Below are 25,091 nucleotides of genomic sequence, written 5' to 3'. Positions count from 1 at the left end.
AATCAATGGTGGAAGAGCAGCCACGACCTATATAGGTGGGCAACTGATCAGTATCGGGTGATCCACCAGCTTTTGCCATGACATCGATTAGGTCCCTGGAGGATAGATGATTAAACAGTTCTTCCCCTCTTTTACAAGGAATTATCGGGGGGGATGAAACTATGATATTCTGCATTCTATTATACAGATGTGCATTAAAGTCTCCCCCTAAACAGATACCATCCAATTTCCCAAACTTATTGCCCTCTAGCATATCATCAATAAAATCAAATAAAATGATGAAATTCTTGTTGGGGAGTGATTTAAAATCATTATTATAAAAATTTATAAAGCATAACGTAATCCCGTTTGAGTATATTGTGGCCTGAAGATGACTATCGTTTGTCCCCAAGGGATTAATGCTGCATCCTGCAGTAATCTTTATCCATGTGGATAAGCCCCCGCTAGGTCGACCAGCTTCAGGGCTAGGGGCGGTGCTATTAAGGCAAACAAAACCCTCAAGTAACAAACTACTGGTACTCCAGGTCTCCTGAAACATTAGAACATCAAAATTGCTGACCATTTTAGTCCACTCTACTATGTTCATTTTTGATTTTAGGCCAGCGATGTTCCAACTTAATATTTTTAGATGTTGGGCAGGGGACGTGTGTACACAGTTGGAAGTACTTGAGGTAATACACTCTACCAAACTGGCTGTTTGGGGATTCTCGGTAGGACTAGGTTTAGACATAACCTGGTTAGCTATTAATACCTCCCGAGGCTGTGTTGCAGTATTTAAAATAAAAGTTTGCACGAGAGTCAATCCTGGCCCTCCAAATCGGTCAGAACGTCGAACCGATTGTGTACGGGATAAGTTGGTAAAATAGGGTGATGATTACTTTGAGGTGGTCTGTAGAAGAAGCCCAGTGGTAAGGCAGTTATGGCCGTTGCAATATTAGGGTGGATAATGTTACATTTTAAAATTCTTTTTACCAGAGGAGGGTACCTGAAATTTATGACTATACAGTCGCCCACGATATTTTTTGTCAGGGAACCAACCCATCCCACCCGTCTCACCATCAAGATTGCATTAGCAGACTCCATGCCCACCCCCTTGAACTTACATAGCCAATCAATGCACTTATTCTTGAGTTGATCCCAAGACTCACTTTGATTCTCATTTAGAGGTGGTACTCCGGCTAAGATTAAAGCGTAAGGACATGCCTCTGGCGGCAAATTAAGTACCGCGGTGGCATATTTTATAGGCCGGGTAGAAGTGATTGACTCGTGATTGGTAAGTGTAGTTAGGTTGGAAGGTACTATCTCAGGGGGGGCTGCTATTGGGTGTGGGGGGAGACGGGAAGGATTGGTAATCACAGGCGCTGATGGCAAGGGTGGTGTACCAACCAAATTGCTTGATACAGGGTTACTGGGCAAGCGCACCCTACTGCCATCACATTTAGCACATATATTGTCTACTGCAGTTAGAGTGCGTTTGCCACTTCCTCCTTGAGTCACCCTGTTGGTAGCCTCCATGTCTTTCAGTAGCCGTTCCCCCCTGCATTGATCGATAATAAAAGTTCCTTTCCTTTTTGCGTCTTCTTTCTTTACTAGGCTCTCCAATCTATCCAGACGTTTAAAAATAAGATTAAATTGTTTGTCCATTAAACTTTTCAATTGTTTAAAAGTGGAATCCACAATAGTATCAATTAAGTTCTCAGTTGACCGACCTAGCATACTATGTGCAAATATTGGCTCAGTTTGTGTATGTGTACACAAGGAGTTAGTATCTGCTGTGATGGTCGTTAAGACGTCAGTGCTATTGGTTGGGCCCTGTGAGTGTGTGCTTACATTGGCCAGTCCCGCATTTGCTGTAGATTTCCCGCGTGTCCACAAACTCTGGGGGGTTGGTTGAGTTTTATTGTTGCGAGGGGGTTGTTTCCTTTTGGCAATGGGTGCTTTTGTATTGCCACTCTTCCTTTTTCCCCCAGTGGTCTTGGAAATTGGGGCTGGTTTAGCAATAATGGGGGCGGCTTCCATTTCCTGCTGTGAGTCGACTATTTCAATAATGGGGGTAGCAGGCTTATTAGCCTCTATGACTCCAGGTAAAATTTTGTGATGAGTGGGGTTTGCGACTATTATGTTAGGTGTTAGCGGCACAGGAGTCAAGGAATCAGCATTAACAGCACCGCGGGACGTGGATGAGGGCAGTGTAATTTGACCCAATGATAGTCTCCGTTCAGTGACCTCAATTTCCGACGTAACCAGCAAAAAAGCATCTTCTAACATGCTTTCTAGGGCCGACGTAATAATGGGAGAGCTCCTAGGGCCCGAACCGGAGGGGTTTGCGGATGTTTTCCCCATGATGAATAAATGCGCACACTAACCTTTGTTACAGGTGAAGAAATTGCTTGTCCGGACTGTATTCACAGGGGTCACGTGGCCGTATGCCACACTCGTTGTACGGCACCCACGAAAATTACAATAGTTGCCGGCAAAGGAGGGTGGCCCAGCCCTGCCTCTGTCTGCCCCTGATGGCCACAGACGGCCCGCCCTCTGCCCGGGCTCAGCCCGGCGGCGCCCGCGCGCGTCCCGCGAAGTGGAGGAAGCTCTCGTTTATCTAGCGCCTCCGGGCACGCTGGCGGCGGAAATGACGTCGGACAAGGAGCTGGGACTGCTGGGAAACGTAGTCCCCTCTCGCGGCTGCAGGTGGAGTGGTCCGCCAGCGAGGGAGACGCAAGGATGCCCCAGTCAGCTGCACCCCAACGAGAAACACCGCTGGTCACCAACTCTGGCGTCCTGGAGCAGGCGCAAGTGTTCGGTTGTTCCCCCCGCTCCGCCGAGGAACCTCTCGTTTATCTAGCGCCTCCGGGTGCGCTGGCGGCGGAAATGACGTCGGACAAGGAGCTGGGACTGCTGGGAAACGTAGTCCCCTCTCGCGGCTGCAGGTGGAGTGGTCCGCCAGCGAGGGAGACGCAAGGATGCCCCAGTCAGCTGCACCCCCACGAGAAACACCGCTGGTCACCAACTCTGGAGTCCAGGAGCAGGCGCAAGTGTTCGGTTGTTCCCCCCGCTCCGCCGAGGAAGCTCTCGTTTATCTAGCACCTCCGGGCGCACTGGCGGCGGAAATGACGTCGGACAAGGAGCTGGGACTGCTGGGAAACGTAGTCCCCTCTCGCAGCTGCAGGTGGAGTGGTCCGCCAGCGAGGGAGACGCAAGGATGCCCCAGTCAGCTGCACCCCCACGAGAAACACCGCTGGTCACCAACTCTGGGGTCCTGGAGCAGGCGCAAGTGTTCGGTTGAATATTAAAGTCTACCCCCCATATGAGGATTTTGTCTGTAGACTCCTTAGAGGTTAGTGATTCCAGATCAACGTCAAGTTGACTTAAAACATTCAATATGTCTAGTTAAGGGGCATTGTTATAAAAATTTACTTATACCAGCGAAGAAGACACTGAAAGTTCTATGGAGACAATTTTATAGAAAGAGTTAGAAAACTTTACAGCTATATTGGAGGATACTAGTTCATTGGAAACATAAGTACAAAGACCACCCTTGGGACTACCATGTCTCAATGGAATGGCTTGAGAATGGAATGTTTTAAAGCCATTCAGATGAATTGACGGCCCATGTTTCCTGTAAGCAGATAATATTAAAACCTGTCGTAAAGCCTAACCATTCTGGCAGATTATGCTTACTATGGAGCCCCGCCACATTCCAGCATATGACTGTTATGGCTCATACACTTAATGTTGTTGGGTCAGAGTTTACCTCACTCCTCAATGAAGGTGGCTCAACATTTATTTGGAATTTATTAGATTATCGGCTCTTGGTGGGCTAGTAACAAGGGTCAAAATTATAGGGGGAAATCCACTGGAATTAACTCCATTCTGGGTATCTATCCTCAGTCAGTCCACCCCGGTAAGGGAGGAGATACAATCAAACCTGTTAGAGGTCAGAATAGAATACATAAGAGTGCATACATAGTTCAAATTAGATGTTGGTGGTTGGAGCAGTGATTGTGGTTGAGAAAATGGTTGTGTCAGCGTATTGGGTTGTATAGAGGGGTGTGGAGATGGTTGATAGAAAAACCCAAGGGGTAGGACAAAGATTTAGTTTTGGTTCAAAAACACTGAACTTGCTCTTCCTAGTATGGCATTAACCAGTGCCGTAGTTTTGAAAGAGAGCACCACACAATCCCCCTGAAATAATTTGGGACCTCTGCCAACCCTCCGGTCGCAGACTCTACATGCCTGGGGTATCGACGGAGAGAGCGGTGCCCCCTCCCCATAGCTGTCGCCAGATTGAGGTGAAGTAACATACCCAGTCGTTACAGGTATTGATACTTTCTACGGAACAGGAACCACAAGTATACTTGGTTCTGTGTTTCTGAGTTCTCCAGAAACACATTTTTGTTACACTTTTCACTTAGCAGCAGCATCTTTGAGGTCCTGAAGAAAGCCTTGTCAGAGAAAGGGGCAGTACGGCTGAAACATGTCGACCACAATCGTTCACCTCACACATGCGGTTTAAATCCATACCGCAGGTGCACTGGTTTTAATCCTAGCAGCGAGAACTTCCAAATAAAGCATTCATTTAGTTCTCCTTAGCTAGTTTTATCATCACTTCACTCACGTTATTTTATTCTTTGCGCTGTGCTCCTCCCTCTCAGAGAGGGGGTTGTAGCCCTCAGAGGAACTAGGTTTTCCTCTGGGAGGAGAATCCCAAATGATGAAGCATGCCACCATAGGTGAGTGAGGAATTTCGTCCTTAAGGGATTTATCCCTCAGCTAGGTCTGTTGTGATTTTGTCAGTGCCTTTTTGTCTCTGTCTTTCATTGTGTGTTCAGAAACCTTAAACCCAAAGATTTTGTTGTATTCACCTCTGCAAACCCACCTGCCCCGTCTAGCCATCTTAAAATCTGCAAGAAATGCTACCCCTAACCCAACTCTTGTATTTAGCCAATTAAGAGATTTATTTCTCAACGAGTCCCATGGTTCTTGGGTAGGAGAGGGAAGGGTTGGTACATTGACCAGATTGACCACATAAGGAGTCGCTGCTGGGGTGAGGTCTACTCGATCACATTTAGACGGAGAGTGAGTAGGAACGGGGAGAGAGGTGAGGCCCTCAATATAGGAGACTTACTCATTTCTGTGGCAGGTGCTTGTTGGATCTGAGACACTAGATTTGTCAGGGAACAGTTAGGTGGTTTAGAACTTCCTGGAATAGTCTGTGGTGGTGGGAAAATTATGGAGTGTCTGGGGTTTAAGCCAATGTTATTAGGAAGATCTTTCAGCGCTTCCATGACAACCCCTTGCGAGTGCTGGCTACCAGAGTGAGGATTAATCGTCCCCAATCCCTCTACGCAAGTTAATACAGCACATTCAATAGCTTTAAGTCTGTCAGTAAAGGTGCAAAAAGAAGTCTTAACAAGGTCTGTCAAAACCTGTACTGATGCCGCCATAGAGGTATGGTCCAGTGGTGCAGTTGACAGCAGTTTATTACCGGCTCTGGGAGGCTTGGGGGTAGCTGCCTGCTTCTGCACAGGTACCTTATTTTTGGCCTTTACAATTCCCTCACGTGGAGCCAGGGAGAAATCTTCAATATGGCTTCTAGGAATTTTGGGGTGTTTAGTGGGCAGGTGAGAGTTTGAAGTGCCCGGTGAGGTGGAGTTCGAAATATTCTCATCCTTACCCGGAGTGCCAGATCTCACCGCATGGTAATTACTGGGTTGAGCAGCGGTTGAAGACGCTGAACACGGTTTTGTCAGGTCATGGCCCCCCTCGTGCAGGTAGTTAGGGTTTCCTCCACGCTGAGGATTTGTTTCTCAATAGCCCTATTGCCCCTGTATTACAGTTCACAATAGACTGTCGAGATGTTGGTGGGGACTTAGCTAAAGTAGAGCTAGGATGTTTCCTTTTCCCCATAATTTAGTATAAACAGTGACTTGTTTTCAGGATAACATAGAAAGCAAAAAAACTATTTACCAAGAGGGCAGGAAGCAGTGAATGCCACAAACTTACAGTGCCAGCCAAACTTACAGTGCCAGCCAAACTTTCAGTGCCAGCCACTCCATAGGGGAACAGTGAGATAATTACTGAAATGTCCAACCAAGAGGGGGTGCCCAGCCCTGCCTCTTCCTGTTGCTTACGGGCCCAGACGGGACCGCCCCTGGCCAGGGCTTTGCCCGAACACCCCTGCGTGCTTCCAGCACTGCGTGAGTTCTGCCCTGCCTTTAAGCGCCTCCTGGCGCAGGTAACATGTGTTGGCGGCGCCTGCCGCTGTGCCTGGTGGGGGTTGAAGTACCCAGAAAAGTGCTGGTGTGCGATGACGGGCTCCCGCACTGCGGGAGCCCTGAGCTGCCTTTAAGCGCCTCCTGGCACGGGTAACACGCATTGGCGGCACCTGCTACTGTGCCTGGTGGGGTTGAAGTCCCCAGAAAAGTGCCCGTGTGCGAGGACGGGTTCCCGCATGTTAGTCTGTTATTTAGATTGAAGAGGATAGTGGAGGGATAGAAGAGGGAAGGATTTAGACATTTTTGTTTTTTAATTTATATTTTGATTTAGAGGTTATAGTAGTAGGAGGAGGCTTGGGATGGGTTAAAGGGGTTTGAAGGGGGAAGAGTCACAGGGAAGGGTTCAGAAAGGCTTTTTGGGGGGATCGGAATAGTAAAAGAGGTATGAGATGATGCAAGGAGGGGTAGAGTAGGGAAGAGTTTAGGAAGAGTTATTTTGGGGATCATAGTAGTGGTATGGGGTTTGGGGTGAATGAGAGAGCAGAGGTAGAGGATATATTGATAGAGTTATAGGGTGAGAAAAAGGGTAGTGTATTGGAAAGAGTAGTAGAAAGAGGTTTGAGATGACTCCGAGAGTTGAGGTAGAGGATATATTGAGAGCGGTGTAGGGTGAGAAATAGGGTAGGATATGCTGAATTCGAAGAACAGTAATAAATGTATTGATCCATAAGTACATGGAAGGTATATAGATGCATAAAGGTAGTAAGTATATGTAGATTAAAGATGAATTAAATAAACTCCGTCTTTCAAGTCTTGTACTTTTGCAATTCAATAGTGAAGCAATTGTAGATAAATAGTTATGATAAAAAGATTTACTTATTTATGCAGTCACATATATACATGTTAAACACATAGAATACTGTAACTATCAATACATATTGCTGTTTGAATTATAAAATACAACAATAACCAGGGTTTAGAGGGCCCCACAGGTCTTTGGCCATGGTGCCACTGCACCTGCCGCACCCACCGCCCGTGCTCCTAATCGCCTAACGTTTTCGATGGATTTCTCCGCCTCACCGCTGGGACCGATTTGAAGTCACGCGGCACTTTCTGCATCGTCCTGGCTGACCGTAGCCCCTGCCCGACCCTGGACCGCCGCTCTTGCCTATTACTAGCATCCTCCCACTTCATCCGGCAGTGCGCGTCCTGTCCTGCTGCCAGACCTCGGTTCTTAACAAGCCCACCCCGGCTCCCTGCCATTGTCCCCTGATGGGACTCATTATTTGGGAACCGCAGAGCCTCTACTAGTGCACTTCTTGATGCTCTCGGTCTCAGGCTTACAATTCTTTGAGTCCTGATGATGATCCTACTATCCATAATTGGACCGAAACGCCATCGACCTTAAAAAACGCAGACCTATATGATTGTTTACATGGAATTTTCCTGACGGGCATAGGATTCGTGCTTTACTGATATATTTATTAATCACGGTTTATCACTTGAGTGTATCACTTCGAAAAGAGAGCATCAAGCACGTTATTGATGCACCCACACTCACTGCGCTTCTGTATGTTTTCTTTGAAAAAAATAACTTGTTTGTTCATTTATTATTGAACTATTAAATTAACATTGTGTCTTTTGCATTATACTTATTATTACTAGGGACCAGTGCTTGCTGTAATATAGTTATTACCCCAGGCCTCCAGTGATCCTTGGGTTTCCCTTGATAGATAGTACTGTCCTAATCCGGTCCTACTACCACCAACCCCAGCCAGCCTGCAGTCAGGGAGGTAGCACAGTCCCCCACAGCCAGGAAGGTAGCGCAGGTGCCTGCAGCCAGGGAGGTTGCGCAGGCCTCTGCAGCCAGGGAAGTAGTACAGCCCCCGCAGCCAGGGAAGTAGTGCAGGCCCCTGCAGCCAGGGAGGTAGCGCAGGCCCCTGCAGCCAGGGAGGTAGCGCAGGCCCCTGCAGCCAGGGAGGTAGCGCAGGCCCCTGCAGCCAGGGAGGTAGCTCAGGCCCCTGCAGCCAGGGAGGTAGCTCAGGCACCTGCAGCCAGGGAGGTAGCTCAGGCACCTGCAGCCAGGGAGGTAGCGCAGGGCTGTGCAGCCAGAGAGATAACGAAGGCCTATTCAGCCAGGGAGGTAGTGCAGGCCTCTGCAGCCAGGGAGGTAGCGCAGGGCTGTGCAGCCAGAGAGATAACGAAGGCCTATTCAGCCAGGGAGGTAGCGCAGGCCTCTGCAGCCAGGGAGGTAGCGCAGCCCCCTGCGATCTAGTGAGGTAGTGCAGGCCTCTGAAGCCAGGGAGGTAGTGCAGCCCCCCCGCAGCCAGGGAGGTAGTGCAGCCCCCCGCGGCCAGGGAGGTAGTGCAGCCCCCCGCGGCCAGGGAGGTAGCGCAGGCCCCCGCGGTCAGGGAGGTAGCGCAGGCCCCCGCGGCCAGGGAGGTTGCGCAGGCCTCTGCAGCCAGGGAGGTAGTGCAGGCCCCCATAGCCAGGAAGGTAGTGCATGCCGCCACAGACAGGGAGATAGCGCAGGCCCCGCAGTCCCTGTGGCGCGCGGGTGAAGCGGCATCACTTTGCGTTATGCTCCTGGTGGCAGACGTCCGTTGCTGGAAGGGCCTCCCCACAGTCTCCTGGACAGAGACGGATGTCCTCTCCAGCCAGGCTCACATTGTTCCTCCTGTGCTCATTAGAGTGGAGCTGGCACATTTAGGTTTGCCAAAGGTGTTGTTGGCTGTGATACTGTGCAAATATGACTTGCGCTCTGGTCTCACCTGTGTGCCATGCACCGCTTCCCTCTCACCCAGGAGCTCCGGGCAGGAAGAAGCGTCTGCGAGGCTTGTGGTTTGGAGCCCTGTGGAGATTAGTGGCGGCCTTTATTTGGTTCCCTCTCACCCAGGAGCTCCGGGCAGGAAGAAGCGTCTGCGAGGCTTGTGGTTTGGAGCCCTGTGGAGATTAGTGGCGGCCTTTATTTGGTTCCCTCTCACCCAGGAGCTCCGGGCAGGAAGAAGCGTCTGCGAGGCTTGTGGTTCGGAGCCCTGTGGAGATTAGTGGCGGCCTTTATTTGGTTCCCTCTCACCCAGGAGCTCCGGGCAGGAAGAAGCGTCTGCGAGGCTTGTGGTTCGGAGCCCTGTGGAGATTAGTGGCGGCCTTTATTTGGTTCCCTCTCACCCAGGAGCTCCGGGCAGGGAGAAGCGTCTGCGAGGCTTGCGGTTCGGAGCCCTGTGGAGATTAGTGGCTGCCTTTATTTCCCTGCTCCTGAGGATTCGCTAATCCTGGCTCGTAACTTACATATGAATGTTTGCAAACAAACTGCAGATATATTCGGTGTTGTGTTTCACCTGCACTGGTGCTCGCAGGGATCATCCTCGGGTCTCTTGTGCCTGGCCTGCGTTCTTCCTGCTTGTAGTGCTTCATTTGTGAAATAATAAGTACTGAACACCGAAGTTTTTTCTCAGAAGCGTCGGCGCTGCCGAATGTCCGCGGTGCTGAATTTCAAGGCTTCCTGGTCTTGATTCCGCCTCATTGTACCTTTCTCCCACCACCAGACACCCCCTGGCCCTGCTTCAGGTTCTTTCTCATCCCTGCTTTGTTTATTTCAACTATTTTTCTATCTTTCTATTCCCCCTTCTTTCCTCTTTTTGTCATTCTCTCTCTCTTGCTCTGCGTCTAAGTCTGATAATGAAAAATAAGAGCTGGTACCCAAGCGTTAGTGCTGCTGCCCCCACCTGCAACCACAGACCCACATTAAGGACTGGGTGCTTGCTGATGCCACGTGCTTGGCTTGTATGCGGATTTTGTGTCCCTCCTATCAGTGACGTAACAATGGCCCCTGCAGCCCCGTTCTGGGGCCGAACTCCGGGGGGCCCCTCTGGCACTGTGTACGGGCCCCAGGCCTGAGACCTCCTGACTGGGTCCGGAACGTGAGGTGTCCCTCCGTACATGTACGTTGCAGGGGGGAGGGGGTCTCAAGTTTCGACAGCCTGGTGGGCCTGGGGGTTCTGGGTGGCAGCCCTCTGCAGGCTTTCCAGCTTGCCGTGTGTCTCAGGAGCTGGTATTACCAGGTCTGCAAACTCCAGCTGTAGTGATTCCAGGCCCTGAAACAATGGACCCGTGGGTGGTGCTGCGGGCTCCAGGCAGCTGCTTCCCCCACCCTCCACCTAGGTGCTCTGCTCCTGCACGAGGTGGGGCGCTCGCCTGCTCTGGCCTCTCCCCGCCCTGCCTCTTCCATCCACAGCAAAGCCCCCGCACCAATTTACCACCTTCACCAAGTAGCATAGCTGCCAAGATTCCGAGGTCCATGCATAACAAGCCGCTCTAATCTGCGTTTTTTCCTTGCATTGTAGGACTCTTAATGTTGTTTATCCAAATATAAAACCAGGACTAGAAGTCCCAGAATATAAAATAAAAAAACAGGGTAAAGCTGACACAGGTGGTACATGGAGGGGACGTTATCAAGGAGCCGTGATATTTAGTGGGGCTTTTGCAGCAGCCATGTACATGCTGCAACCAGGGGCGTAGCTGGCTCAGTAAAACTGGGGGGGTCTGAACCTCAGATTTCCCAACAATCACTCTGGTGCATAATGATAAAATACAGTATACGAAAAGCAGGGGCGTGAGAGAGGCTAAAGGGGCAATGAAAGGGAGACAAATACAGATTTGTAGGGGTTCTGAGGGTTTTAAATCTTTCCAAACAGAGAGAGGGACATGGTGTGTGTGTGTGTGTTTGTCTGTGAGTCTAAAAATTGCCGGTGGAATCCGACGGACACCTCACCATGCCCGACTGAAAGCACCTGAGCACCCGCGCCCAACTATGCACCACAAAACTGACGATGACTCTGTGCAAAGCAGGCGCGGGCTGTTCTGATGTTTTTCAATCACCTGCGCTTTTTGATGCTGTCTCTGTATATTGCATATGGTTTAATAAAAACTTTTAAAAATAAAAACGATTTATCACAAAATACATTTCTTAGGGGGGTATAACACCCCGAACACCCCCTGAAGCTGTGCCCCTGGCGCCCACTGCACGAACACTGCACTCGATGAATTTGCTGCTGATCCAGTTTGTAAAATCTTTCTGTCAGTGGAGCATTTTGCAAACGGTATCAGCTAAAGCAGGCTCTGGGCACATGTTTTTCCTCTTTTTATCATGCAGCCCAAAGTCCTGCCAGGTTTTAAGCGGTCTTACTTTTCCTTTGTGTTTCCAAGTCGCTTTCCCCAGACTCTTGGCAGTGCAGCCATGTTGTATGCTTTAGTCTGGTGTCCAGCATGGCCTTCCTGTCCATGGACCCTTTCCTGAGTCATGCGGATAGTCCTGAGGTTGCAGGGTGTTGTGAAGCAAAGGTCGGCCAGAGGTCGGGTGGGCTCAGTTGGTGTTGGGATGAGAGGAGGAACATCTGCTGCTCGTAGGATGTGAATCCAAGAGCTTAGAAGATACCTGGGCTCTCGAATTTAGAGGGTAAACCCATGTGGCGGAAGCTTCTAAACCTCTAATGGATGTAACACTGGGATCAAGCGATGCTATGACAAGGATATGTTATCTTTTGAAGACGCGCTTGGGGGTGACCACACTTCACTGGTGCCCTGGAGGTGTCACTCAGCCTAGCAAGAGGAGCACGGCGCCTGCACTTCCATTCTTTTTTTGAGTGGCCCGCCTCACTCTGTTATCATGGGTGCTGTTTCCAGTTCTGGGCTAGTCACCTACATTCAATGCTATCAGTTTGTAATGAGTTCATTTGGGTTGCGGTAGGAAACTGGGTTTTTGTTGCAGTACCCCTCACTTTTTGCCTGGTATATGGCACAACTTTGACTGAAAGTGTGCTGGGTTCCTGCCATACAGGTACCCAGCAAAGCTGTATGATTGTTCCACAATTGGCAAACTCTTTGGGATACCGTGCAAGTCCATAGTAAATGGCACTCCTGGTACCTAGGGCATTGGACCTAAAGAGGGCCCCTTAGGGCTGCAACACAAACTGTGCCACCCTAAGGGGCCTCTCACCAAGCTCATGCAAACTATTGCAACCTGCATGTCTTGGTGCAGATAAAACCAGAGAGATGACATGGCACATATCCATCTGTGCCATGCCTGCGAAGCAGTACATGTGGTATAGCTAAATCGCCTCTTCTGCAGGACTTACAGCCCCAAGGCAGGGTGCACTTTACCCATGAGAGGGCATATCTGCAAGAGTGGATATGCCCCGGTGATATTACCAGTGCACAGAGAAATCATAATGAGTACATGGGCTGGACACTCATCATTACGATTTTCCCAGCAACATAATGGCTTCACTGTACCCTAAGGTGCTTGGTACCAAACATCTTGTCTAGTTAAACCCACACTGATGCCAGTGCTAGATTTAATAATAAATGCACACAGAGGACACAGTAGAGGTGCTCCCTGAAAACCTACCGACTACTACCGACTACTGGGGAGAGGAGTTGGCCTAACGGTTAGGGCGGTTGACCTCGAAGCTGGGGAACCAGGTTCGAGTCTTGACAAGGACGCTCAACATCCTGTGATGCTGGTCAAATTACTTAATGAATGTGTCCTCATGTAATGAACTGGTGCTCGCGCTCTGACACCGATACCCTCTGGTCAAGTTCGCGCTATATAAAACTCTGTAAAATAAAAAATAAAAAATACGAGTGTGTTGACTAACTGATCTCGACCAGCCAGCTGCCATAGACAGGTTTCTGACCTCCTGAGGTGAGAGCCTTCGCTCTCGGAGGTCAGGAACAAAGCCTGCTCTGGGCAGAGGTGTTCACACCTCCTCCTATAAGGATGGACATTCCAGGATGGTAAGCTTCAAAGGCCCTACCACATTTGATATGCAACCCCAGACCTCTCCAGATAGTGGAGGTACCCACCCCCCTGTCCTGACCCCCCTTTATGGCAGCAAGACAGGTGGGAAAATTAGATAGATTAGTAGGTGTGCCCACATTCATCCAGCACCACCCCTAGGGCAGGCCAGCTGATGTGGACCCCACTTTTCAGAATCCTCCATCTTATGTTGGAGAGAATTAGCCTATTACGGTCATGGTTATGCTCACAGGAAGTGGTCATATAGAGGGTGTAGTCGCCCTATAGGTAGGCAGCCCATTAGCTACTTTCCGGTACTCCCCTTAACGCCCCCCTAAATTGAGTATTTAGTTGGTACCCCTTGTCTCTGAACTTCGAATTAGACAGATCTAAAGACGAAGAGGAGAAAGAAGAGCTGCTCAACCCGAAAACTGAGTGCCTGCCACAAACTTTTGGCCTGCTGCTTCAAGGCTTGACAATCGAGGTGAACTGTCTCACCCTGAAGCCACCGAGGGACATCAAGACCCCTGGGACCCACTTTGAGAGTGGCCCAGCAGTCCTGACCATGAGGAACACCTTTAAGCACAGGGGTCGGCCAACCTACCTCCTCTGCACCCAGCCCGCCCATCCTGGGTAACGAAAAACCGTCTGTGCTCTCTTATCTCTAAGGCTATTGCGACCCTAGCCTCTATTTGGGAGTTCTCGGACTAGCACACAAGTCCCCTTGTGCATCTTATCTTTGGAGGGCCAGCTTCCCTGTAGCGTGCCAGCTACCAACTCCACCCACTCCCTGCTCCCGGCAGAATTTGTGACGCACCCGACAAACTGTTGGTAGAACAATATAACTTGGCTTCCTGCTACTCTAAACCCGGAAGGTGAACTCCTACAACTGTCTGTTCTATGTGCTTTACCTACCTGCTTTTTCCTCCAATAGGATTGCATGGTGCGTAATTGCGCACATTTTTGAACTATTTGCTTATCTTTGAAAATTCATAAGAAATACAATACTTACCTTGGAACGTAGTTCTTGGTTCGAAAATATTTATAAAACAAGTTGTTATTTTTCTTTGAGCGTGTGTCTGATTTAATGCCTTTGTGAGAAGAACAAATGCTCAGCACTACCCTCTGATATGCCTAACTGCTCGCCCACACATCCACAAAAGAGAGCGTTTGTATTATCTACTTTAGCCTCTGTAAAACAATTGGGGACCCACTGGACTCTCTGCACATCATACTTTGTTTTAGTACACTATATAGAGAGCCAACTTCCTACAGTTGCTAGTGAAAGCCCAGGCCTGGTAAAAATGTACATTATAACATGCAGTGATCTGATCTCTCGTACTACTGTTGTAATATATTTGCATTCATATAGTGCATCTTACCCCTGATGTGGCGCAGAAGCACTTTTGTGGGCAGGAAGCACACTACTCTGGTTGGAAAAGTGTTGTCACATGGCCTATATAGGGAGCGAGAATGTCGTACATGGGACCCAGTTGTTCTCTTGCCTTATGTTTGTGGCTGAGCCTGTTCTTGTAGCTGAAGTAGAAGGGAGTGAGGAATAGGACGCTTAAGTATAAGAGACATAGTCAGGCTAACTGCTATTTAAGTGGTCACTTCCATTTGATATCACAGTCTGAGAACAGTGGTACAGGTCTGTGCAACTGAGGGCATGGGCAGTGCAAGCAAGACATGGGCAGTTTAATTACATTACAGTTCTAGCTGGCTCAATAGATGGGTTATAGGGAGAGTAATACAGTAAGTTACAATCTTCCTGGTAGCCCAGTTCATGCAATCACTTTAGTTCTACTTGGCCGTAGCAGACATAGTAAGGGAAGTGCAATAATTTACTACTTCCCTTTAGCCAGGTTCCAAGAGTCAGAAACAGTTTAGCATGGTTTTACCAGTGGCACATTTGTAATGCAAAATCTGACAGGTCTGAGAGGTCCACCCTGGAAAGGTCAAGTAGAAATCTATTGGAATGGAAATGATACCAGCTTTAGCCCAGGAGTGGCAGCAGAGCAAACCAGAAGTTTGGCACTGTACAACCAGTTGTAGCATATGATGCCCACCAAGGAGCCACAGGGACCAGCCTAATGCAGCCAGCCATCCCATGTGATTTGAGGAGACCACCCAGGAGCAGCAAGGATTATGACCATAGGGATAACTAATGCCACAAGACAAAGGATTTGCTCTGACAAATTCTGTCAGGAAGCAACCCCTAGGAATGGACATTATACAAGGAGCTCTGCTATGTCGCCTGAGGAGTGCAGCTTGGAGGGGAAGAGGAGCAACCCACAATAAGAGCCATGCACACCCAGACTGGTTTTGGGGGTTCAGGGTCCGCCCTTAAGAGACAGGGAGCAAATCCATGGGAATGGGCACTACACCCGCCATGGTTGGTGCAATAAACCAGCCAGCAACCCACAGGAGGAGCATTCCATTGGAGGAGCATTCCATAGGAGGAGCATCCCATTGAGGAGCATTCCAAAGGTGGGTTTTGAAGTCATCTGCAATAAGCTCTGAACAGTAGCTTACATTGAATTATTTTTCAAAAATGATTCCTTATTTTAACATGACCAAATCCATGAAAGATTGCGAAAGAAAAAATACAAAACGGGGGTGTATACTTCTTGAAACACAAATTTATGTTGAAGGAAAAATTGAAGGGTACATAAAATACTGCACATATAAACACACAGTGACCGAGATTTTAACCATTTCTCGTAGCTGTTCTTATCTCATTGACACTTATGTGGTCACCCATTCCATACACAATATACATAAAGAAATTGCAACTAATTATACAGAAAATAGTTTCTCTAGTGAAAGCAATCACATAGAAAATGGGTGCAGTTGTCAACGTTTTGGTCTATGTAGTAAAGGCATCTGTTAGACCATCTCCAGGACTCTATTTTCATATGTAGAATGACCCTAAGGAAGCTAAATAGGTGACTATCTGTAGTTGATTTAAGGGCTAATAGATGTAGTCTGGTCCGTTGAATAGGTTTTAAAAGTATGAGGATGGAAAACAGATGGGAGCAATTGCTTCTCAAACAGTCCACCATAAGATTGATGCTGTTTATGGTTAATTATAACGTGGCCAGTCACTTCATTGAGTGTTCGAAAACGGTCTGGTGTTTTGGTATTTCTGCATTTCCCTATCCCACCTTCTGCTGTTTTCCCCTAAACTTGTTAAGTCTGTGTTCGTCCTTCAGAGCATGAAGTTATGGGTGACAGAGACACATTGGGACCATACTCGGGGGTCCACTCTGAGCCTGACATGACCCTAGTGAGGAAAGCTAGAACTGGAACTTCAGATGTGACTTTATTGAAAATAGAACGGTTAGAAATTGGGTTTCTGGTGGGCAGAGGTATACACTTGTCTAAGCAGGAACCACAATCCTAGTCAGGGAAAGTCAGTTAAACACCCTAAATTAAACTGTGGTCACCCCCTAGTAGCTTGACACAGAGCAGTCAGGCTTAATTTTAAAAGCAATGTGTAAAGTATTTGTGCAACACTTCAAGTAGTAACACAGTGAAACACCACAAAAAGAGACTGCACTTATTTAGAAACAAAGAGCTTCATTTATTGAACAAAACAAGACCAAAACGACAAAAATCCAATAAGTAGAACCAGAGTTATGATTTTTTAAAGAATATCTTAAAAGTTAGTGCTTAAAAACATAATGCGTCAACTGAGGCTATTTGGCTATCGAATCCAAAAGTTCAGGCAGACCACTATGGTGCATGGTTTGGATACAGGGACCAGCCTTGGTTCGCTGAAAACAGTACCTTGCTTCGTGGTTGTGTCGACTTTGAGGAAGGGATGCGAGGAGCAAAGGAGGCGATGTGTTGCAGGTTGATCCTTGGGATGTAGGCAATGTGCTGGTTCTGAGCCACGCAAACTCGAAGATGTGTCGGGAATTGAGGCAATGCTTGGCACAGTCGGCGATGAGATGCACTCAATCTTCACAGCAGTGGCGATACGTTGACGTTGATGGAATGGCATAGATGCATGGATTTTTGCTTGAGCAGCACTTTATATCCAATTCCAAGGGCTCAGGATTGGATTAGCACCACTTTGCAGGTCAAGACTCCCAGACGGCAGAGTCCAAGTGCTGTAGTGGGTTGTTGGAAGTCTTTGATGTCCCTGAGACTTCTGAACAGGAGACAAGCAGATAAGCCATTGGAGCAGTGGTTCCCAAACTTTCTTGACCCATGGCTCCCTTGACCTATTGGCTGTTAGCCACGCCTCACCATTATGTTACTTTTTTTGGGCGGGTGGTGGTATGTAAGCCCGGCCTCTAGAGTACTTCTATTTTCTCCCTGAAAATAATTGGGATGAAGCCGATGAAGGTACTATAATCATAACTGGAATTCTATTCTCTCCACTGCGGAGCCCCACGCAGTATCAACAACTGATTGGAGGGACACAAGCTTCTCAGAGAAGTGATCTGTTACTGCAGTTTGATGTAATGGTCTTTAAAGTGGTGTGTCTTTAAATCGTTCCTGAGCATGGTTTGTGAGGCCCTGATTGATACAGGAATGTTGTTTCCGATCCTGGTTGCATTGATAGAGAAGGTCTGCATCTGCCCTCTAGTTTTTTGTTTGTTGCACATTATTGCCTCCCGTCTGAAGGTACCAGGCTGTCCTTGATTCCTTGGCAGTGTGGTCCTTGAGACTGTATTTGGTGTCCAGGGTGAATCCAAGTAACTTGATGTTGTATGAAAGTTGGGGTCTGAATTGGCGCCGGTACATACCTGTGACTCAGGTTTAGACTAGTAACCCATTATCTACTTCCTCTTTCTGAGGCTATATGTAGGGTTCCCACTGTAAAATGTTGTTGTAGACAGTAAATATGTTTTAAACTGTAATAACTGCTTTGTGGTGGTCAATATTAATCTCCAGAATAGTAGTAATGTATTACTATTATTGCTACTCATGTAACCTATGTTTTTCCTTGGTGGGAAATGCTTACTTATCCTTTCATTCCTCGCTTCTCGTGTAAAAGCACTCTAACATCTCATAGGGACAATACCTGTTCTTTTTAAAATAAATAACTAAGCCGTGCTGGGCCACCTATTCCAGAGCTCCCTAACTTGTACTGCCTGACTGTAGAGGAAGGAGCCAAGAGAATAAAGGAATCCCCTTTGTCTTTTGCCTAGAATGCCAAAGAAGGTAGTGACACAGGGCTTCTGTCAACCACCAACATGAATTATAGGTGGGTTTTGGGCTCCATGGACCACATAAGTCTGGCTCCTATACATGTAGTGAACCTTTCCTTGCACTGTGCCAGGATCACTCCACTTAAGTTGCGCAGGTATATTTTCTTAAGGGTCGCATGGGCACATGTCGCTCACTTTATAGTGCACAGGGTCTTTCCCACAGTGCAGGGACTATTTTCTCAGTCTTGTGTGTGCCACCTTGCGGAGCGCAGGAATTCTTCTCCAGGGTGTGCAGAGCGCCTCTTCCCTCCAGTCCCATCTCAACTTGTGAGGAGCCTCTCTTCTTGGCTTGTAGCATGCAAGGTCTCTTATCTTAGTGTCTGAAAAGGAGGGTAGGTTAGATAGAAAGATTATATGGATTTGTGCTCGGTATGGGAATTACCAAGATTTCGCTTGATCATTTACATGTGTTTTTCTGTTAGATTCGCAGTGTTAACTTGGTATTTGTGCATTTGAAAAGTCATTCATATAGCCTGTGACAGCTGCTGTTGTGAAATCCATCACTCTGGCTGGACAATTAATTGGCACAGGAATAGTGGGACAGCGAGGTGGGAACCCATAAACTGACTGGATGGCCTGGGGGAATTGTGGGAATTAACACCTTGCTAGAGAGAATTTGGATGGGCAAAGAAGGGGGTATAGGTGCATCTGACATGGTGCCTTGTTACTTTGTGCCTGCTTAGTATAATGGAAAGGGTTCTTGTATGTACTGTGTGCCAGGAAGGCTAGTAACATTTGTAAATGTCCAGTATTTGTAAAGCGTGAACAATTACCCGAAGGTGTCAAGGCGCTGGGGGCCGTCGGGAAGATTAAGCGAGCTATTGCCCAGAGTCACGTGGTGCTGGGCTGATCTACCGCCGGCACCGGGGATTGACCGTGAGCCCCCGGGTTCCGGAGTCAGTTGCCCTGGCCACTGCGCCACACCTCTTCCACAGCATTTGAGTAAAGTTTCGCCACTCTCCGCTTGAACCCACTCCAATAGGATTTCTACAGCTTAAACTGAGCTTCTGTTCCTGTTAGGGGAGTGAACGAAGTGACTACTTTATAGTCATGGAGATTGCCTAAATGTTCACAGGCTGTCTTTGTGTCTTACACTGATGAATGAAGGGCACATGGCATGGGAGAGGGTCTCCCTTTCAACTAGTGCTGTGAGAGGAGGGAGTGAAAGTGTTTTGCCAGTTTCAGTTGCAAGGCAGTGAGTACTTTCGGTACTTACAAGTCCGCCACGCGCTGGGCTCCGTCTTCCCGGATGTCGCGTCCATTCCGGAGTCTTCCCCCCTGGAGGACAGAGTGCTGGATGGCCATGTCCCAGACAGCACGATCTCCCTTATATATAAAAAACTGATCAACGACCGATCGGGCCTGCTGACTGGCCTCCGCGAGGCCTGGGTTGCCGATGGGCTGGAGTTGGACGACGAGGACTGGATTTCCGCGGTGGCCTCTCCGAAGGAGGTGGCCATCCCGGCTCGCCTTCGCTTCGTCCAGCTTAAGATCCTCCACCGGGTTTACGTGACGGGGCCAAGGCTTCTACGTATGGGCTTTGCTGAGGATGGACTGTGTAAGCGTGGCTGTGGTGCTTTGGCAACTTTCTTGCATATTCTGTGGGAATGCCCAAAGGTGGAGCGATTCTGGCGTGGTGTGCACGAGGTCCTGCGAGTGGTTACGCGTGTCGCGCTGTTGCCTGAAGCGAGGAGATGCTTGCTGAATGTGTGGGAGCCGACTGACTACTCGGTTCCGCAGACGCGGTGGGTGACTCTGGGATACATGATAGCCAAGCGTGACATTGCTCAATTGTGGGGATCCCAGAGGCCCCCGGCGGTGTCGGCCTGGAAAGAACACATGGATTGGTGTATGTTTCGTGAAAAGGTGGTGTATGTTGCGAGGGGTAAGCCTGGGGCGTGGGTGAAAATCTGGGGCCCCTGGAACGCCTATCGCGGGGGTATTTGCGAGCCGCCACTGCTGCCGGCTGCCTCACCAGCTCCGTCCCCCTAGCCGACCCCCTCCCCCAGCCATGGGCACGTGGTTCCCCAGTCCCTGATCTGTTCTCATTCCCCTCTTCAGAGTTTGGCGATTGGTTGGGGTCCCCCACTTAAGGAGCGCGTGCTGTCACTTGGGATTGCGGGTTGCCTTGCGGGTGTGGTTTTTTTTGTGTTGTTGTGTTTCGACAAAAGGAAACCGTATTGTGGGTTTGGAGTTATGTGGCCTGCACTACTGATATCTCCTGATATACCCCTTTTGCACCGCCAAGAGATTTTTCTGTATGTATGTCATATGCTTCTGCCACTCTAGCGGCCGGCCAGACGGTTGTAGGCCCATACCTGTAACTATTTGAGATTGCAATAAACGGTTTCAAAAAAAAAAAAAAAAAAAGAAAAAAAAAAAAAAGAAAGTGTTTTGCCACCACTGCTGTGGTCCCTGTTGTGCTGCAGGGTCTCTCCACAAGTGTATGAGCAACTTCTATGCATGTGGCCTCACCGAATAAGCAGACGCCTGAGCCAATTAACTTGGTCCTGGGATGCAGAGTATGTTCACTGGCTCCAAGCACCCAGTCATTTCCTGTTGTCTTATTATGGTATTATGGGGAATTCAGTTGCTGCCATCTCAGAACTGTTCTTGCGCCGTTCCATTTCCTCCATGCTTGTATTTTCATACTGGCCTTACCGTCTCCATTGAACACCTCAATATCCCCTCCAAAGCACTGAATTCTTGTTAGTGCTTGCCGCTACCTTGGCTAATTTTGATGGTGTACCGGGGTGCTCTGGCGCACAGATTAGGAAATGCTGTCTTGGAGTCACTCTGGGTTCAAGTCCGTCTCACCCAGACAAGGAGGGCAACAGGCAGCGAGAGAGAAGGTCAACACAGCAGAAAAGCAGTTTTTCCTGAGTAGCAGTCCATCAGAGTGGCAGTCCTTCAGCAGCACAGCAGTCCTTTTTCCTGACAGAGTTTCCACAGGTCCAGAAGTGTACTGAGTTGGTATCAAAAAGGGTCTTTGGAATGCACAGAGATCCTCACTTCTTGCTCTGTCTCCCAACTCACTCGAGGGGGTAAAGCTGTCATTTGTGTAGGGACAGGACACAACCTATTCAGGTGTGAGTGTGATGCTGTGCCAATCTCCTCCGTCCCATTCATCCAATGGCCCATTAGAATGTGGATGGCTCATCGGTCACACCTACTCTCCCTTTGTGTGTGGCTGTCTAGAGGGAATGCACCATGCCCAGCTGCCACCCACCCCAGACGGTATTAGAGACAGTCAGCAGGCACACCCAGTTAAGAACAGGAACATTTAATCTTTCTAAATGTAATGAATGAACAACAAAGGAGCTAGGCCCAATGGGACAAAGATCAGGTAGGGCCGTAAATTCAACAGGAAAAAGAAATTACCCGAACCTACAAATTACTTCCAGCATATTTTTTAACGCTGAAGTGATAAACAAACATAACTTTTGTTCAATCAGGTTTTTATTAACTCGTATTATTTTCTCAAAAATTCATTTGTTTTCTGAAAATTTATAAAGAGAAAGACATGTAATCATATCAATAAAGAATTACATCCATTATTCGACAAAAACAATCAACAACTGACTTCACATGGTCAATAATACACATTAAACATTACACAAAATGAGACCACACAATGACTAATAACAACAAAAACAAAATAAATGACTATTAGTTCTTTTACACGATTTTACACTAACTGTTCATAGTGTGTAATTCATAAAATTTTCATAATCAAAGGGAACAATATTGGACAGAAAAGGGGAAACAGTAAGACTCCCTCAAACTCTGTGAATATTTAATTTGAGTTCCTCAGTGACAAAATGGCCAATGCGTTTCGAGTCCTAGTCCTCACGATGCAAGGACTCTCATCAGGGCTTCTGAATGTCTAGATTCTCACTGGACTTCATTCCTGTGTGCAATGATGATTTGTCTGGCATGGAGTCATCTTAGCATCTCCAGCTGGCGACTCTCCCTTGTCTGAAAAAGACACCTGTTTTTTGGATGATGAACCTTCCCTTGGATCAGACTCCCCGGACGAATCAGAGAATGAAGTCTCTAAAAATGAAAGAAAGCGATTTTTCGAATGACCGTGATAAGTGGAAAGTGCTCTTCGTGATTCTAAAGAGGTATAATATTCCTCTTGATGGTTTGGTCGAATATTGGATGTAATTCTTTATTGATATGATTACATGTCTTTCTCTTTATAAATTTTCAGAAAACAAATGAATTTTTGATAAAATAATACGCGTTAATAAAAATCTGATTGAACAAAAGTTATGTTTGTTTATCACTTCAGCGTTAAAAAATATGCTGAAAGTAATTTGTAGGTTGGGGTAATTTCTTTTTTCTTGTTGAATCTTTCTAAATGTGGCATTTTTAAAAGTGTAACAATAAATTTGACTTTACCGTTAAACAGGATTTATCATTATAATTCCATAAGTACTAAACATGACAGCTCTAGCTATTTCCAATTAGGAATTACACTTATTAGGTGTAAAAAGGAATCTCCTATGTTAACTTAAGGGAGGGGGTAGGCCTCACAATATTGAAAAACGAATTTGGGAGTTTTTCGCTAGCAGGACATGTAAAACTAAAAAGTACATGTCCTACATTTTAATTATATAGCACCCTGCCCTATGGGGTACCTAGGGCTTACCTTAGGGGTGACCTTTATGTAATAAAAGGAGAGTTTAGAGCTTGACAAGGGGTTTTAAATTCCAAGTCCACATGGCAGTGTCAATTGCACAGGAAGCTCTGAAGTGGCAGGCCTGAGACATGTTTTAAAAGGCTACATAAGTGGGTGGCAAAATCAGTGCTGCAGGCTCACTAATAGTATTTAATTTACAAGCCCTGAGCATGTTTAATTTACTTTACTAGGGCCTTATAAGTAAATATGCCAATTGTGGATTAATCAAACCATGTTTAGAGAGAATGCACATGCACTTGAGCACTGGTTAGCAGTGGTAAAGTGCCCAGAGTCCTATAGGCTACAAACAAGATCAGCAAAAAGAGGAGGAGGAAGGCAAAACCTTTTTTTGGGTGACCCTGCAGAAGGGGCTATTCCCATCAGGAACCAAGACCTTTGACTACAAGTCAGTGCTCTTAAAGATGAACAACATATGTTACCGGGGTTCGTGTCCACCATTCTAGCACAATGGGATTTAGATTGCTGTATGGCCATGCATGGCGTTGAGCTGCCCCTAGAGCCTGGCCTGTTACCAGGCCGTGCGTCCAACTTGTTGTGACCAGCCAACCCTCACTGTGCAAGGCCATCAGTCGTGTGCAGCATGGGTTGGCCGCAGGGCTTGGCTTGCGGTGAGGCCCTGTGCCTTACACGCCATGGACATCCAACATCGCTATGCATGGTCTTGGGCTGTGTGCTGTGTGGGGTTGGCTGCAGAGCCTGGCCGGGGGCTAGGTTCCTGCATCCAAACAACTGCTAGCAGCCAACCCTCCCCACTGCATTGCCCAGGTCCATTTTTTAAAAGGTTTTTGGGATCCTCGGAAGTCCTGCGGGAGCCAGCAATGCACCAAGGGACTCCCAGAGCTCACGCCTCTTCCCCCTTTAAAAGATTATGTTGTAAGGGGGTGGGGACTCCAGGCCAATAAGTGACTTGGGAAAAAATTAATCTGGTGAACCTCTGTGTCGTGGCCTACCTGTGTGTTTGAGTCTAAACAAACATTCTTTAATGTTACCACAACACAACAGTACTCCTGTAATACCACAAAAAATACATTGTTTTTGGCCCAGAGTGGTTTATCTGGAACCTCCCTAAAAGGAATAAGGATGTCAGGGTATCCTGAATCTGCCTCCTTTATCCTTTATCATTATTTTTTTCAGGATTACCAAACATTTTTGTTGATGTGAGGCAGCCAATCAGATAATTTGATCTGTCAGTCCTGTGTCTCTAGATATCTATACATTGTGAACAGTAATTTCTCAAAAACTACTGAAATGTACAGAAAATCACAAAAACCACACTTTCTGTGTAAAGATCTAGCTTTCTGCTAAATTTGATGCAATTAGGTTCAGCTGTTTTGGCTGTAGCTGTAGTTCTGGGACTTCCCCTTTTCCTCTGGCCCCACTTGACGGATCACCCTGAAACTTTCTAGGAAGGATCTGAAGTGGATTAACCATTTTTTGAAATCGTTTGTGAAGATAGGACAAACGGCGCCAAAGTTATTAGCAAACCAAAAAATAAATTTCCTGTGGAAACATGGTCCTAACTATAACTACAGTCAACAACAAAAAGATCCCTTTTCACCGTAGATATCAGCTAATCAAGATAACTTGTTTTACAAGATGGAAGTGTAAAGGCCATTCAATTATTATTCAAGTGTGGTTCAACTGTGGGATCCCAAAAAGGTAAACAATTATCATAAAGAAACAAAACATGAAAACAACGAACATTCCGATGCAATAATTCACAATCCTTTCAATGAAAACGCCTGTAGTAACATCAAAATATACATAGGAATGTTTTATTTTCCATCAGCAATAAAGCATCCATAGTGTTCAAAACATTAAAAATAGATTATCTAAGTGCTGGTGCAAAGGATTTGAAACTCCTACAGAGTATCGTACAGATAATCATACAATTCAGTACACAATAAAAAAGATTTTTTTTTATATATCCAATATCTCATTTATGTTTAAAACTGTTAAAAAGATAACAACAATGCTGTCTATATACTATATAACTGTGGAAGAACTGTTGATGCGTGTTTTAGTGAAACATCAATTATTAATCACCTTCTTCAGGACAATCACAGAGCATTTAAAAATATCACTTATACTGATCAAATCAGAACGAAAAAGGTGTATTACTTCCCTCTTCATGAAAGGATCAACTT

At 47.2% G+C, this 25,091-nt stretch overlaps 1 protein-coding gene across 1 annotated transcript in view; it reads left to right on the top strand.

Moving 5' to 3' along the window:
* LOC146806121 (protein sel-1 homolog 3-like) overlaps window positions 1-25,091 on the top strand; it is a 412,689-nt gene that overhangs the window by 22,544 nt on the left and 365,054 nt on the right. The window lies entirely within an intron of this gene.

Source organism: Triturus cristatus, chromosome 8 (genome assembly GCF_964204655.1).
Source record: "Triturus cristatus chromosome 8, aTriCri1.1, whole genome shotgun sequence".
In the NCBI taxonomy this organism is placed as follows: Eukaryota; Metazoa; Chordata; class Amphibia; order Caudata; family Salamandridae; genus Triturus; species Triturus cristatus.
This window is presented reverse-complemented; position numbering and strand designations above follow the sequence as displayed.